The sequence below is a fragment of the Hyperoodon ampullatus genome (genome assembly GCF_949752795.1).
Source record: "Hyperoodon ampullatus genome assembly, chromosome: 15".
Taxonomy (NCBI): domain Eukaryota; kingdom Metazoa; phylum Chordata; class Mammalia; order Artiodactyla; family Ziphiidae; genus Hyperoodon; species Hyperoodon ampullatus.
Window position 1 is genome coordinate 7,700,334 of NC_136928.1, and position 16,895 is coordinate 7,717,228.

Sequence of the window (16,895 nt, forward strand, 5' to 3'; positions counted from 1 at the left end):
ATCTTTTCAACTTATCTTTACTCACTGCAAGAACAGACTACTGAGTAGACTGCCTTCATTGACATTCAAGTGCCATTTTAGCTGCCTTTGTGTGTAAACCATGAAGAACTATAAAATAAATAAATGTATCCATAAAGCCAAATAGAACCAATTTGGGAAGCTTACCTTCAAGGTTATCATAATTTAAAATCTCTGTTAAGGTAACGCTTACATAAGATTAATGAATGTATGTGATGGTTTTGAGCCAAGTGAACACCTATACAACTTCTCTTTTATGAAGGAAATACTGATTTTAGTAGATGCAAAAACTCTAAAGGGTTAAATTGAGGTATTTTATTCCTATCAAACTTCCTATCAAAATGAATTGATGTGTTTTATTTCTATCAAAATAATGTATTCTTATCACAGAGCATTTTTTGATATCTTACCACAAAAATAAGGTATATTTTAAGAACAAAATACAATGTCCAAGCATACCCAGGTTCATGTAGAAGCACTACCATTTTCTTTTTTCTTTAATTTATTTTATTGAAGTATAGTTGATTTACAATATTGTGTTAATTTCTACTATAAAACAAAGTGATTCCGTTATACACATGCATATTCTTTTCCATTACGGTTTATTACAGGATATTGAATATAGTTTCCTGTGCTATACAGTAGGATCTTTTTGTTTGTCCATTCTATATAATAGTTTGCATCTGCTAATCCCAGACTCCCAAACCCTCCCTCCCCCCACCCCCAGCACTGCCACTTTCTAATTATGTAACCTTGGGAATTTTATTTTAGCTTTCCTGCCTTACTTTTCCCAAGTGTAAATTAGCAGTGATAACTATGTGTACCTCATTGTGTTTTTCTAAGTTTCCAATATACAGCACTCAGCATAGTGTATGGTAAACAGTAAGCTTAGAGCATTTTGTTCTAAATATGTTGGAGAGTTGATAATGTGAAAATGGTGGTGATGAATCTGAAGGTGGTAATTGTGATACTCATGATGATATTGGTATGTCTAATTAACACAAGATCAAGAATAGCAGAACTAAACAAAAAAGCAATTTGAGATCAGGTGACATTCTTTAGGTTGGGGTTGTGACACACACACACACACACACACACACACACACACACACACACATACACATACACAGAAGGGGAGAGAGAGAGAGTCAGAATGATCACTGCATGAATTACATTTCTTTCCCATGACAAAAATAGTGCGAGACTACTGACTGAGGGTGAAAAATGTTCAAGGTTAGTGTGAAGCTCCACAATGGCAATTTAAACACAGTGAAATAACTACATGCATTTACTTCCCTGTGTTATCATTGGAGATAAAGTGGAACAAAATAGCCTCCTTATCCAAAACAAACAACAAACATGAAACAAAAACAAATAAAGCAAGAAGTAGCAATGAAAAAGAGATCAAACTTTTAATTTTTTTAGAAAGTAAATAGAGGAATAATAACCGTTTTTGTAAATGGAAAAATCATTTCAGTTACCTATAGAACTAGGTGGGCAATTGCAGACTGAGAAAAGTCTTGGGTACCAGGCACCACAAAACATAGTACTATAACAGAGAAGAACAAATCTGACTCCATATATGATATATTCCTTTAGCTGTAACCCTTGTGCTCTGTTACATGTGCTTAGTCCTGCCGGCTCTGCACTTTTGCAAAAGAATGTTGCCTGTAGCCTAAAATATAAAGGTTAATCTATTTTCAAGGCTCTGACTTTTAAAGATACAACACTTTTCCATTAATATAGAGATAAAAATTTGCAGAACAGAGAATAGTATTTGTCTGTTGGAGTTTTATAGGAATATTGTGGCCAGACCCATTTGGACAGCTGTAAGAACAAAGGATTCCTACACCAAGTTTGCAACAACCAGCAAAATCCCCACCCCTTTTAGTATAAAAGAAGCCTGAGTTCTAACTCGGGTAAGATGGTTCTTTGGGACACTAGTCCATCACCTTCTCAGTCTGCTTGCTTTCCAAATAAAGTCACTATTCTTTGACTCAGCAGCTGGTCTCTCAATTTATTGATCTGTCACGCTGTGAGCAGTAGGAGTTTGAACTTGGTAACAGTACTGAAATGATAGCAAATGTTCTGTTTAAAAGTCAAGATGTAAACATGTTAGATCCCAATTTCCCTCAACAATCCTAATGACACAGGTTTTCTCAGAAAAAAGAGATTTAATCTCATGTGAAACTGAACCTAACTGGCCTCAAAATGGAGGTGTGGGAAGGATACATGGGTGGGAACAGGAGGAAGAAGGTAAATACCTGTGCATAACCAATATTTAAGCTTAAAAACAATAATAACAATAACAACAGCAGCAGCAGAAAAAGTTAGTAAAGGGTATATAGAAACCAAGCAAGTGAAGAGTAAGGATATGTTAATGAGAGGTCAAACCTAGAAAATAGGAGGGTTCACAATGAATACAAGGCAAGTTTTTAACACGTAATCTGCTTGTGGACCCTCTTCTGCCTGGTTATCAGATAAAAGGTTAACTTTTCCAAGTCTGGATCTCCTTGCTACCCACTGATTTTACATGATGCTAGAGGCACAGATACTGTCTTCTAAACATGTACCATCCTGGGACAGTTAATTAAATGGTTATGAGTTGTGCTTATTCATGCTTCTACTTGGACTGTAGTTAAAAATTTATCATTTGACTTATTTTTTCTTCCTCAGTAAAAATGTTGACTTCAAGAAAAAAGCACAACTCCTCTTAGGAGTTAATGCTAAGCAATTTCTGAAGAAATATATGATATTTTATAAGAATCCCACTGACCAACTTTGTCCCTTGGGACATCATTTGTTTTGCAAAATGAAAGAGAATGTGCAAGGGCCAAAAATCAGTTTCTCCCTATGGCCCCTCAGTTGTGATTAAGTTCTCAGTAACTTCAGGGGTGTTCCTTTTAAATCACACAAACCATTCATGTTCAATTACCTTGACCTAAGGTGTTATTTTATTTAAAGCAATAAAAATGTTTTTTAAAATATTTTCATTTTTGTCTATTTGTCAGTAAAAACTATCCTAGTTATATGGCTTTCCATTATAAGGTAGCATGTTACCAAATTCCATGGAGCAAACACACACACACACACACACACACACACACACACACAAATATCCTTCAAGACATAACTGGCTACATAGTTTGTGGGGCCCAGTGAAAAATGATAATGTGAGTCTTCTTGTTGTTTTTCTTGTTGGGAAGAAGCTGATTTGTGAAGAGATCTCATGGCATTACTTCATAGTGTCCTACTGAGTTCCCTTTATCTAGCATCAAGTTACTAACCTAAATATTTAAAGAAGGGTAAACGTGGAGATGAACAGAAATGTAATAAGGAATGTTCAGTCTTCACCTGACTTGATCTCCCTGCAATGTCTCAGATGTATACACTCTATTAAACTATGAAACTATTAATTCCTCCATTCTGCAACACTTTCCACTCTTAGTTTCCATAATGTTGTCAACTCTTTCTGTATTACTCATAGAAACATCACATTCCTTACATATAAAACCAAACTTACATTTTGTTCAAATCTGTATTTTCCTCATTTACCAAGTATCTCAATCCAGCAACTGGGGGCTCATACTTAGCTTGTTTTCCTCCTCACTTCTCATATTTAATTAAATTCCAGTTCATGTTGATTATATGACTTTAATGTGTTTTGTTTAGTCTTGTTTCTTTCCCTCATCACTACCTTAACATAGTGTTCTATTAATCATTCACTTGTATTAGTACAAAAGTTATATAGCTGGTATCTTTGCTTCTTTCAAAAACCTACCTGTTCTCACATGTAGTTGATAATTTTCTTGGTTCCAAGAGAGACCTTCCTAAAATATGAACCTGTTTTTGTCCATTCCTCTTTAGATTCTTGACTACTCTTCATTTCCTGTAAGATTAATTCTCTAAGACTTTGTCTAAACTACCAAAGGTATCCATAATTAGACCTTCTTACAATATCAGCCTCATGGTTACCATTCATCACCATCAAAAATTATGTTTAGTCATAGTAATTATGGTGGCTGAAGTTAAGTAAGTCAAAGGCAGCTATAAATTCTCCATAAGGGAATAGTAATTTCAAACTTCAAGAATGAGATTATATGAATATTAGTCATTAGTCGTGGTGGTAACAGAGAGGGATAATATGGTAAAAATCATGCATTAGTGACTTTGGCTAGGATCATTTCCTTGTGGTCTACTTGCCTTTGTAAACCTGCTGGGACTTCTTCTGTAGTAGCTCCCATGAGACTCCCTGTGCCAGGAACCAGTGGAAAAAGTAGTATGGTTTCAGAATTATCCAGAAATGCTATGCACAGTTGGTAGTTCTGAAATCTTGTTATAAACTTGTTCTATCATATCTTGCTAAAGGATAGGTTCTATTGCAAATTTACCCATCTGAATTCTCAGCATAATGGAAGACAATTAAAAGTACTTAAATCCAGAAAAAAAAAAAAAAAAAAGGAGGCCAGGAAGACTAGGAGATTATTTGTCAAAACAGAGATTCTAGAAAGATAAAAATTAAGAAAATTAATGTTAGTTGTAAAAAAATAAAGTTTTATTTACTGAAAGGTTTTTAAAAACAGTATCTTCAAATACTAGCTCTAAGCTCTGGCTTTCTTTTTATGTCTAATCTATCATCTTCTATAGCAGTCAGTTCAATTCTTAATAGAATCAAAATATCTCAACACATCTAAATATTGGGTTGGCCAAAAAGTTCATTTGGATTTTTTTTCCGTAACATCTTAGGGCATAACTTTTCCAGGTTAATACAACCAGAAATTCAGAGAAGAGTCACACTTATATCTGCTTTACTTCAAATTCGTTTCTCTGCTTTTCCAAATATGTCACGCTCTCTCTAGTAACTTTCAGAAAGTTAAGAAAATTGAGAACCAACTACTCCTGTGCTCTGCTTTAATTTATATAACATATTACATTTCCATTTTCCAGGTGAGAAAATGAGAGATAATGAGTGTTAGAGACTTGTTCAAAGTCATAGGAGCAACAACATGAAGGATTTTATAGAAACTTTCTTCTTATTGCTAATCTCTCTTTGTCAACAGTGTAAGTCTAAGTGAAGAGATTTTATCTTTTATGTATCACTTCTTACTGCCTAGTACAAGTTCTAACATATAGTAGGTATACAATTAATAGTTAGTGATTCAAAATAACTTAGCAATTTATATTTTATTATGAAATGCTGCTTAATATATAAATATGTTTTCAGAAAGTTGAAGATCCTTTAAACTATCTAAATATAAAAAAATTTATATTATATAACTTTACATTAATTACACATTTATTTAAAAATAAAATGTTAGTGGTTATTTCTGGGTATTGGAGGGCATTTATGATTTATAATTCACAATTTAACTTTATGTAATAATTTTTCTCAAATTTACAGTTATTACAATGTAAGAAAAAAGCAGAAGTTATTACAATGTAAGAAGAAAAACTCAGTGAGTGGGTTTAATTAAGAGCATATATTGGAGCCAGGACATGGAAGCAACCTAAGTGTCCATCGACAGATGAATGGACAAAGAAGATGTGGCACATATATACAATGGAATATTACTCAGCCATAAAAATAAACAAAACTGAGTTGTTTGTAGTGAGGTGGATGGACCTAGAGACTGTCATATAGAGTGAAGTAAGTCAGAAAGAGAAAAATACATACCGTATGCTAACACACATATATATATATATGGAATCTAAAACAAAAACAAAAACAAAAAAAAATGGTTCTGAAGAACCTAGGGGCAGGACAACAATAAAGACACAGACATAGAGAATGGACTTGAGGACACAGGGATGGGGAAGGATAAGCTGGGATGAAGTGAGAGGGTGTCATGGACATGTATACACTACCAGATGTAAAATAGATAGCTAGTGGGAAGTAGATGCATAGCCCAGGGAGATCAGCTTGGTGTTTTGTGACCATCTAAAAGGGTGGAATAGGGAGGGTGGATGGGAGACACAAGAAGGAGGAGATATGGTGTTATATGTACATGTATAGCTGATTCACTTTGTTCTAAAGCAGAAACTAACACACCATTGTAAAGCAATTATACTTTAATAAAGTTGTTTTTTTTAAAAAAAGAAAAGAACATGGGCAGTACAAGGCTGAAAGAAAGACAAGTAAAAATTTCTGCAGAACAGGACCGAAAATGCTGTGGGGCTAAAGGAATTGATATTGAAGGAAGCAGCAGAGCTAGCAAGAATAGTAATTTACCTTCACTTATACATTTACATTTTATTTGATATTTTGTAATATATACATAAATTTTTGTATTTGAAATGTATTATATATTTAGCTTTGTGGGTTTTTTAAATTTTATGAGTTCTGATCTCATTTTAAAATAAAACTCCTGGATTTGGAAATAGTGAACCAAAAAAAAAAAAAAAAGAAGAAGAAGAAGAAAAAGAAAAACAAGAGCATATATTGGGAGATTGGGACTGACATATGTACATTACTAAGTATAAAATAGATAACTAATGAGAACATACTATATAGCACAGGGAACTCTACTCAGTGCTCTGTGCTGACATAAATGGGAAGAAAATCCAAAACAGAGGGGATTATATGTATGCATATAACTGATTAACTTCAATGTACAGCAGAAACTAACACAACATTGCAAAGCAACTATACCCAATTTAAAAAAAAAAAGAGCATATTGTTGTTACACATTGTCAGAATGTCATTTTTATTATTAGAGATTGCTGATATTGTCTATTAGGGGAGAAACAAGGCTATATTCAGGATCATTTATATCCTAATATGCAAGAAACTGCCTTCTCACCTTAATCATAAGGCTGACTTTACAAGCCACATCTTTAGTTATTAAAAATATAAATGAATAAAATCAGTTTTATTTTTTAAAGTTTCAGACAATTGTTGTAACTCTTTAGTGGCTAGAAACTTATGGCTTTAGAGTGACTATGTAAATTTTTATTTTCATTCTCCAGGCTTGGCAGTGGTATAGGATAGGCCATTTAACATAAGTTGAAAGATGTGTGTGTGTGTGTATGTGTCTGTGAGTGTGTTTGTGTGCAATTGCATATGTGTATGTGAGGTAATATCAGTTTCTAAATATTTAAAATTATTGGTAACTTGATGAGTCAAATTAGTTTCCATATGAGTAATCATTGTTTTGATTATTATGATATAATAATCATTGTATTATTTTTGGTAAACACAAGGCTGAAAGAAGCCAACATAAAATCACAAAATGCCGTAAATCTAAGAACTAGAACAGCATGACCCCAGAGTGCTGAGAACTGACTTATGGCAAAATCTCCAGGGTTCACTTGGGAAAATTGTGCCTAAAAACCTTATTCTTGTGAAATGTTCTCCTTCAGAACATTTCAGCTGGGACATATATGTTTTCACCAGCTGAACATGTATACTTTACGATTTGGACTGTCAATTCACAAATGTCACATTTCGAACATTACTGAACTCCCTGAAAAAAATAATAAAACAAAAAAGGCAGAGGGAAAAAACTTGTCATTTCTTCCTGACATAATAACAGATATAGATCTCAGATGGTTGAGGTAGAAGATTTTCCTCTTGAGTAATAACTGAGGCATAAGAGGGTAATGAACAAATGATTGAATGGAAGTTGTAGTTTTCTTCCTTATTCCTCTGTTTTACTTTTCTATTGTCCTTTTGTATGTTTTTTCTTCTCTTTCATTTTCTCTCCTCCCTCTATGTTTTCTTCAGCTGGTTTCTCTTCTTCTTACTTTTTCTTTTTACTCCATCTATTTCTTCAAATCTTCTTCCCTTCTCTGTCTCCCTTCCTTCCTTTTTTTTTTATTTTTTCTCCCTTCCTCCTCTTTTTTCTTCGTCCTTCTCCACCTCCTTCCCTCCTCCTCCTTCTTCATTTTGTATTATTAAGAAAAATTTTCCAGAAGAACATATTAATATTTTAGTAAATATATTATTTTATAGGGCAAAACCCATTCCAATTTAGAAAATTTAAGAGAGAAGAGCATTCAGTTTAAGAGAAAGTAGGAGCTACAGAATATTAAACAGCAACTTACTTATTGCTGATTTGGTAACTTTACTGGAACATCAGTGAATATAATTAATATGGCTGATTCAATAAGCCATTTGTCCTCTACTCAAACCTCTTTACACTGAAAAATATATAAACTTTGGTCTTATACTAGATCTCTCAATTGAAAATACCTAAGGTTGAGTCAAAGATATGAGTATCTTTTTAAATCTCCATGGATAATGGTGTTATACTGTCCTTATTTTAGAATGATGGACTTTATACCCTAGGTCAGGTAGACCAAGTAGAAGAACATAACTTTCCATATGTTTCATTCCAATAAGTAAGTTATCAAGGACACAATCAGTGGTCATTCTAAGACTAACTAATTAGACTGAGGGGCTTCCTGATTCTGATTCTCCTTGTCTAACTCATCTGGAGATGAACGTCATGCAGCTTAATAAAGGGAAGAAGACTTGGAACAGCTGGACCTTCTCCTTTTATTTATTCCACAGTCACCATTCTAACTTACTGTATTCCACCTTAAGGGAATCATTACTTATCTGGAACACCTGTATAACTTTCTGGCAATGGATTAAATGAGTTCTTTCATTGTAACATGGCTTCATAATATATTTCTCAAACTTTGATATAAAAACAAATCACTTGAGGATTTTGTTAAAATGTAGATTAGGAATCAGTAAGTCTGAGGTGGTGTCTCCGATTCTGCTTTACTAATAAGCACCAATCATACCTGGACTCTGTGATTACTTCCCCAACTTACAGTGAACTCTTTGAGAGCAGAGAAAATGCCTGGGCTTTTCAGTGTACACTATTTCCTCTTTGGCATATAGCAAGGGGTGAAGGCAGTGTTACGAATCAAATGGATTCAGAAAGGATAATATATCTAGAATTATTAGTTAGATGAACAGACAGATTTATATAGAGATAAGAAATGACTGAATAGGTACAGAGGTGACAAGAATAACATTTTTGAGGGCAAGACTGATTAATATCTCTATATACTTTTTTTTTTTTTTTTTTTTTTTTTTGCGGTAAGCGGGCCTCTCACTGTTGTGGCCTCTCCCATTGTGGACCACAGGCTCCGGACGCGCAGGCTCAGCGGCCATGGCTCACAGGCCCAGCTGCTCCACGGCATGTGTGATCTTCCCGGACCAGGGCACAAACCCGTGTCCCCTGCATCGGCAGGCAGACTCTCAACCACTGTGCCACCAGGGAAGCCCCTATATATGTATTTTTAAGTAAGGAATAAAACGGAGTCCAGAATATTTAGTAGGACCTAAGATTTTTCAAGTGAAAGCTTTGATGCAGCATTATGTTTAAGAATATGTAGTCTACTGACATAAAATATAAATGAAAAAATATTGAAATCTGAATATATAAATCAAAATTTTATAGACTGTTTTCACACTGCAGAGTTCTTCAAGGAAACTTGAAGAAACATAATTAAGATAAAAAGATATTCAAAACAAAATTAAGTTTAATTAGTTTTCATTAGAAATAAAAATGTTGATGCTGGTAATACTTTTCTGATTAAGGATTGAGTATTGGGAAAGGGGGGTCCAAATTTTGGTTAAACCCCTCCCCACCCACGCCCCCACGCACTATATCTCTCAGTTTAGAGGAATTTGCCTGTATTGTAGTATTCATTAAAAATAATTATCTGATATATTTAATAATGAATTTCTAAGCAATTTGGAAGTAACTAAGTAACTATTGACCTCTTAGAGACTAGGAAATTCACTTCAAATGGTTAAATTGATTTTCTTATTCAGGGGCAGCTGACTCATTTCATATAACATGGGCACATATAACATAAGGTTGGTATTCTGTATACTCTTGCCTTTCAGTAAGTGGCATGTGCCTCTGATAAATTGATTCAGCTTTCTCTTATAATAAGGTGAGCCATATGTAACATCTTGCCACATGTTTTGAGTGCTGATGACTCATTCTGCTCAATATCCAGGAAAATCTCCCATTATATAATGGCAGTGAAATTGGGGAGAACATGCAACTCCAATCATGCTGGCTGTTATTTTAAAAAAATATAGATGATTGCCTGCAAAAAGCCACAGAAAGGCATGGTAAAATGATAGGAATGAATTATTTCAGATATATGAGAGATAGAGACATATTTTACAGAATAATAATATATCACTTCTTTCATATCGCAGTTCTGGGGTGGAAATTAAAAGGTAAGTGTTAATAATAACCTTTTATAATAAGCTCTGATTATTTGTTAGGAGTTCCATACTATCTTTAATATTTGATTTTAAGATCCACTCCAGACACTTCAGCCACTTCATTTTGAAAATCTGATTCTACCTTTTTCATCTAATTTTAAAATTTTCTATAGCTGCTTTTGAGTTACACAAACTCAATTAACAAAATAAAACCACTCTTTAAATAAAATCTAAAGAGTCTTTCATGACTGTGCACAAATTCCTAGTCTGTAAGCTGGTCCATGATTTTTTTTTTTTTTAAGCCAAAACTAACTAGTGTCGTTTGGCTGGTTTAATTTTTGGCAAACTTGGAACACAGATCTCCCAAAGAAGTCAAGGCTAATGGTTTGTCAAGTTGATGATTTGGCCTAGGTTTACAAGTTTCATTAACTTCAATAAACAAGACCATAATACACTGGTTACTACTATTTACATGTACTTTTAGGATTTTTGCACAGACAATGCCAGAGTGTTCTTCTTTCCATCTAACAGAACACAATTCAACAAAGTTCTCTGCCACTTTATGATGATTCCTCCAGTTTCCAATAGCATGCTCCTAATTTCCATCACATCTCTCACTAATACCACATTTAATGTCCCTATTCCTACCAACAGTCTCTTCAGTTTAATCTAGGCTTTTTCTATCACACACTTCAAAATTCTTCTAGCCTCTTTCAATTACCCAATTTTAAACCATTTACACATATTGATGTATTTGTTAAAACAACACCATACTTCCTGGTACCAAAATCTGTATTAGTTTCTGTTGCTGTAACAAAGTAACATAGTCTGGTGATGTAATAAAAATGTATTCTCTCATTTTATGTATTCTCTCTTTATAGGTCTGGAGGCTATAAATCTAAAGTCAAAGTGTCTACAGGGCCATGCTGTCACAAAGGCTGTAGGGAAGAATCATGTCCATGTCATTCATTTTACTTCTGGTGTCACTGGCAATCCTTGGTGTTCCTTGGCTTATAGCTTCCAAACTCCAAACTCCACCTCCATCGTTACCTGGTATTCTCCCTTGGTTCAATGTCTTCACATGACCATCTTTTTAGAAGGATGCCAGCCGTATTGGATTAGGGGTCATTCTATTTTAGTATGACCTCACCTTAATTTAAATAATTGCATATGCAATTATCCTATTTCCAAATAGAATCACAATCTGAGGTACAGATGTTAGTACTTGGATATATCTTTCTGGAAGGACACAATTCAATCCATAATACAGAATTTGACCAGAAATATAATTCAGCCTTAATTTGTAACCACTGTTCTCTGAGTAATATTCTTTATTGTTGAACTGTATTTCTTTCTTAATTTCTTTTTTTTCTTTATGTGTGGGGAAGATGATAGAAAACTCTATTCAGCCTTGTTGATGATGTCACCAAAACTAGCATATTTTAAATTTCTTTTGTAGGTAAGGGTTTTTAATCTTGATTGAAAACTTACAGATTTTCTTCTTTACATAGAGTTTAAAAAATGGTAAGGTTTGGGTCTTTACTCATTTATTTTAAAGTTAGATATGAAAGATAAAAGGGAATTAAAAAAGAAAGATTGCAAGTAAACTAAAAATAGTCTAGACAAATGAATTGATACTGAAGGTGGTGATTTTAAACATGTTTAACTGTTTTATAAGATCTCATAAGGAGAAAGAAAAAGGAAACTATAACTGATAAGAAGTGGAAAAATAGAGATTTAAAGTAAATCTTTACTCATTGATCTTTTTCCTGGATCCATGAGACTCTTCTTTCTGAGTTTAGGAAAGTTTTCTTTAAGCGTATTTTTGATTATTGTTTCTATCCCATTTCTCTGTGCTCTCCTCCAGAAACACTGATTAACTGAATGTTAACATGACTCTTTATATTTTTACTCCTTCTCTATCATATTTTCATTTTTCTTTCTTTTTTTAAATGAATTTTATTTTATTTATTTATTTGTTTTTACAGCAGGTTCTTATTAGTTATCCTTAATTACTTAACTACATAAAAGCTGAACAATGTCAACACTTTTACACATATGACAGATCACAAATTAAAAACTGAAGCAAATATTGTGCATAAGATAAAATATCTTAAACAAAAGAATATTAACTCAAAAACATCAAGGGGGGATTCAGGAGAAGATGGCACAAGAGTAGGACGTGGAGATCACCTTCCACCCCACAGATACATGAGAAATACATCTACACGTGGAACTGCTCCTATAGAACACCCACTGAATGCTGGCAGAAGACCTCAGACCTCCGAAAAGGCAAGAAACTCCCCACATACCTGGGTAGGGCAAAAGGAAAAAGAAAAAAAGGCAAAAGAATAGGGACAGGACCTGCACCAGTGGGAGGTAACTGTGAAGGAGGAAAGGTTTCCACACACTAGAAGCTCCTTTGTGGACGGAGACTGTGGGTGGTGGAGGGGGGAAGTTTCAGAGCCATGGAGGAGAGCACAGCAACAGGGGTGCTGAAGGCAAAGCAGAGAGATTCCCGCACAGAGGACCGGTGACAACCAGCACTCATGAGCCCAAAATGTTGTCTGCTCACCAGCTGCAACAGGTAGGGGCTGGGAGCTGAGGCTCGTGGTTCAGAGCTTAGATCTCAGGGAGAGGACTGGGGTTGGTGACGTGAACACAGCCTGAAGGGGTTAGTGCACTACACAGGAGGGAGTCCGGGAAAAGTCTGGAGCTGCCGAAGAGACAATAGACTTTTCTTGCCTCTTTGTTTCCTCGTGTACGAGGAGAGGGGATTAAGAGCACTGCTTAAAGGAGCTTCAGAGATGGGAGCGAGCCGCGGCAATCAGCGTGGACCACAGAGATGAGTATGAGATACTAAGGCTGCTGCTGCAGCCACCAAGAAGCCTGTGTGCGAGCACAGGTCACTATCCCCAACTCCCCTCCCGGGACCCTGTGCAGCCCGCCACTGCCAGGGTCCCATGATCCAGGGACAACATCCGCGGGAGAATGTGTGGCATGCAACAAGCTGCTGCAATGTCATGCCAGCCTCTACAGCTTCAGGATCACCCCATATCCATACCCCTCCCTCCCCATGGGCTGATTGAGCCAGAGCAACCAAATAGTGGCTCCTTTAACCCCGTCCTGTGTGCACAAAGAACAGATGCCCTCAGGCGACCTACACACAGAGGCGGGGCCAAATCCAAAGCTGAACCCTGGGAGCTGTGCAAACAAAGAAGAGAAAGGAAAAATTCTCCCAGCAGCTTCAGAAGCAGCGGATTAAATCTCCACAATCAACTTGATGTACCCTGCATCTGTGGAATAACTGAATAGACAACGAATCATCCCAAATTGAGGAGGTAGACTTTGGAAGCAAGATAGATTATTTTTTTCCCCTTTTGCTCTTTTGTGAGTGTGTATGTGTATGCTTATGAGTGAGATTTTGTCTGTATAGTTTTGCTTTAACCATTTGTCCTAGGGTTCTGTCCATCAGTTTTATTGGTTTGTTTGCTTGTATTTTTTGTTTTTGTTTGTTTGTTTTTTACTTTTAAAATATTTTTCTTAATAATTATTTTTTTATTTTAATAACTATTTTATTTGATCTTACTTTATTTTATCCTCTCTCTCTCTTTCTTTCTTTCTTTCTTTCTTTCTTTCTTTCTTTCTTTCTTTCTTTCTTTCTGTTTTTTCTCCCTTTTATTCTTAGCCATGTGGAGGACAGTCTCTTGGTGCTCCAGCCAGGTGTCAGGGCTGTGCCACTGATGTGGGAGAGCCAACTTCAGGACAAAGGTCCACAAGAGAACTCCCACCTACACTTAATATCAAATGGTGAAAATCATCCAGAGATCTCCATCTCAACACCAACACACAGCTTCACTCAATGACCAGAAAGCTACAGTGATGGACACCCTATGCCAAACAACTATCAAGACAGGAACACAACCCTATCTATTAGCAGAGAGGCTGCCTAAAATCATAATAAGGCCACTAACACCCCAAAACAAACCACCAGAGGTGGAACTGCCCACCAGAAAGACAGATCCAAACTCATCCACCAGAAAAGAGGCACTAGTCCCCTCCACCGGGAAACCTACACAACCCACTGAACCAACCTTAGCCACTGGAGAGAGAAACCAAAAACAACGGGAACTATCAACCTGCAGCCTGTGAAAAGGAGACCACAAACACAGTAAGATAAGCAAAATGAAAAGACAGAAAAAACACACAGCAGATGAAGGAGCAAGGTAAAAACCCACCAAACCTAACAAATGAAGAGGAAATAGGAAGTCTACCTGAAAAATAACTCAGAATAATGAGAGCAAAGATGATCCAAAATCTTGGAAATAGAATAGAGAAAATGCAAGAAACATTTAACAAGGACTTAGAAGAACTCAAGAGGAAACAAGAAATGATAAATAACACAATAAATGAAATGAAAAATACTCTAGAAGGGATCAATAACAGAATAACTGAGACAGAAGAACGGATAAGTGACCTGGAAGACAAAATAATGGAAACAACTACAGCAGAGCAGAATAAAGGAAAAAGAATGAAAAGAACTGAGGACAGTCTCAGAGACTTCTGGGACAACATTAAGCACAGCAACATTCGAATTATAGGGTTCCCAGAAAAATAAGAGAAAAAGAAAGGGACTGAGAAAATATTTGAAGAGACTATAGTTGAAAACTTCCCTAATATGGTAAAAGAAATAGTTAATCAAGTCAAGGAAGCACAGAGCATCCCATACAGGATAAATCCAAGGAGAAACATGCCAAGACACATATTAATCAAACTATCAAAAATTAAATACAAAGAAAACATATTAAAAGCAGCAAGGGAAAAACAACAAATAACACACAAGGGAATGCCCGTAAGGTTAACAGCTGATCTTTCAGCAGAAACTCTGCAAGCCAGAAGGGAGTGGCAGGACATACTTAAAGAGATGAAGGAGAAAAACCTACAACCACGATTACTCTACCCAGCAAGTATCTCATTCAGATTTGATGGAGAAATTCAAAACTTTACAGGCAAGCAAAAGCTGAGAGAGTTCAGCAACACCAAACTAACTTTACAACAAATGCTAAAGGAACTTCTCTAGGCAAGAAACAGAAGAGAAAGAAAAGACCTACAATAACAAACCCAAAACAATTAAGAAAATGGGAATAGGAACATACATATTGATAATTACCTTTAATGTAAATCAATTAAATGTTCCCACCAAAAAGACACAAACTCACTGAATGGATACAAAAGCAAGACCCGTATATATGGTGTCTATAAGAGACCCACTTCAGACATAGGGACACATACAGACTGAAAGTGAGGGGATGGAAAAAGATATTCCATTCAAAAGGAAATCAGAAGAAAGCTGGAGTAGCAATTCTCAAATCACACAAATAGACTTTAAAATAAATACTATTACAAGACACAAAGAAGGACACTATATAATGATCAAGGGATCAATCCAAGAAGAAGATCTAACAATTGTAAATATTTATGCACCAAACATAGGAGCACCTCAATATATAAGGTAAATACTAAGAGCCGTAAAAGGGGAAATTGACAGTAACACAATCATAGTAGGGGACTTTAACACCCCACTTTCACCATAGGACACATCATCCAAAATTGAAATAAATAAGGAAACACAAGCTTTTAATGATACATTAAACAAGGTGGACTTAATTGATATTTATAAGACATTCCATCCAAAAAAAACAGAATACACATTTTTCTCAAGTGCTCATGGAACATTCTCCATGATGGATCATGTATTGGGTCACAAATCCAGCCTTGGTAAATTTAAGAAAATTGAAATTGTATCAATTATCTTTTCCAACCACAATGCTATGAGACTAGATATCAATTACAGGAAAAGATGTGTAAAAAATACAAACACATGCAGGCTAAACAATACACTACTTAATAACGAAGTGATCACTGAAGAAATCAAAATCAAAAAATACCTAGAAACAAATGACAAGGAAAACACGATGACCCAAAACCTATGGTATGTAGCAAAAGCAGTTGCAAGAAGGAAGTTTATAACAATAGAGTCCTACCTTAAGAAACAGGAAATATCTCAAATAAACAACCAACCTTGCACCTAAAGCAATTAGAGAAGGAAGAACAACAACAAAAAAAAACCCCAAAGTTAGCAGAAGGAAAGAAATCATAAAGATTAGATCAGAAATAAATGAAAAAGAAATGAGGGAAATGATAGCAAAGATCAATAAAACTAAATGCTGGTTCTCTGTGAAGATAAACAAAATTGAAAAACCATTAGCCAGACTCATCAAGAAAAAAAGAGAGAAGACTCAAATCAATAGAATTAGAAATGAAAAAGGAGAAGTAACAACTGACACTGTAGAAATACAAAGGATCATGAGAGATTACTACAAGAATCTCTATGCCAAAAAAATGGACAACCTGGAAGAAATGGACAAATTCTTAGAAATGCACTACCTGCTAAGACTGAACCAGCAAGAAATAGAAAATATGAACAGACCAATCACAAGCACTGAAATTGAAACTGTGATTTAAAATCTTCCATCAAACAAAAGCCCAGGACCATATGGCTTCAATGGTGAATTCTATCAAATATTTACAGAGGAGCTAACACCTATCCTTCTCAAACTCTTCCAAAATATAGCAGAGGGAGAAACACTCCAAAACACATTCTACGAGGCCACCA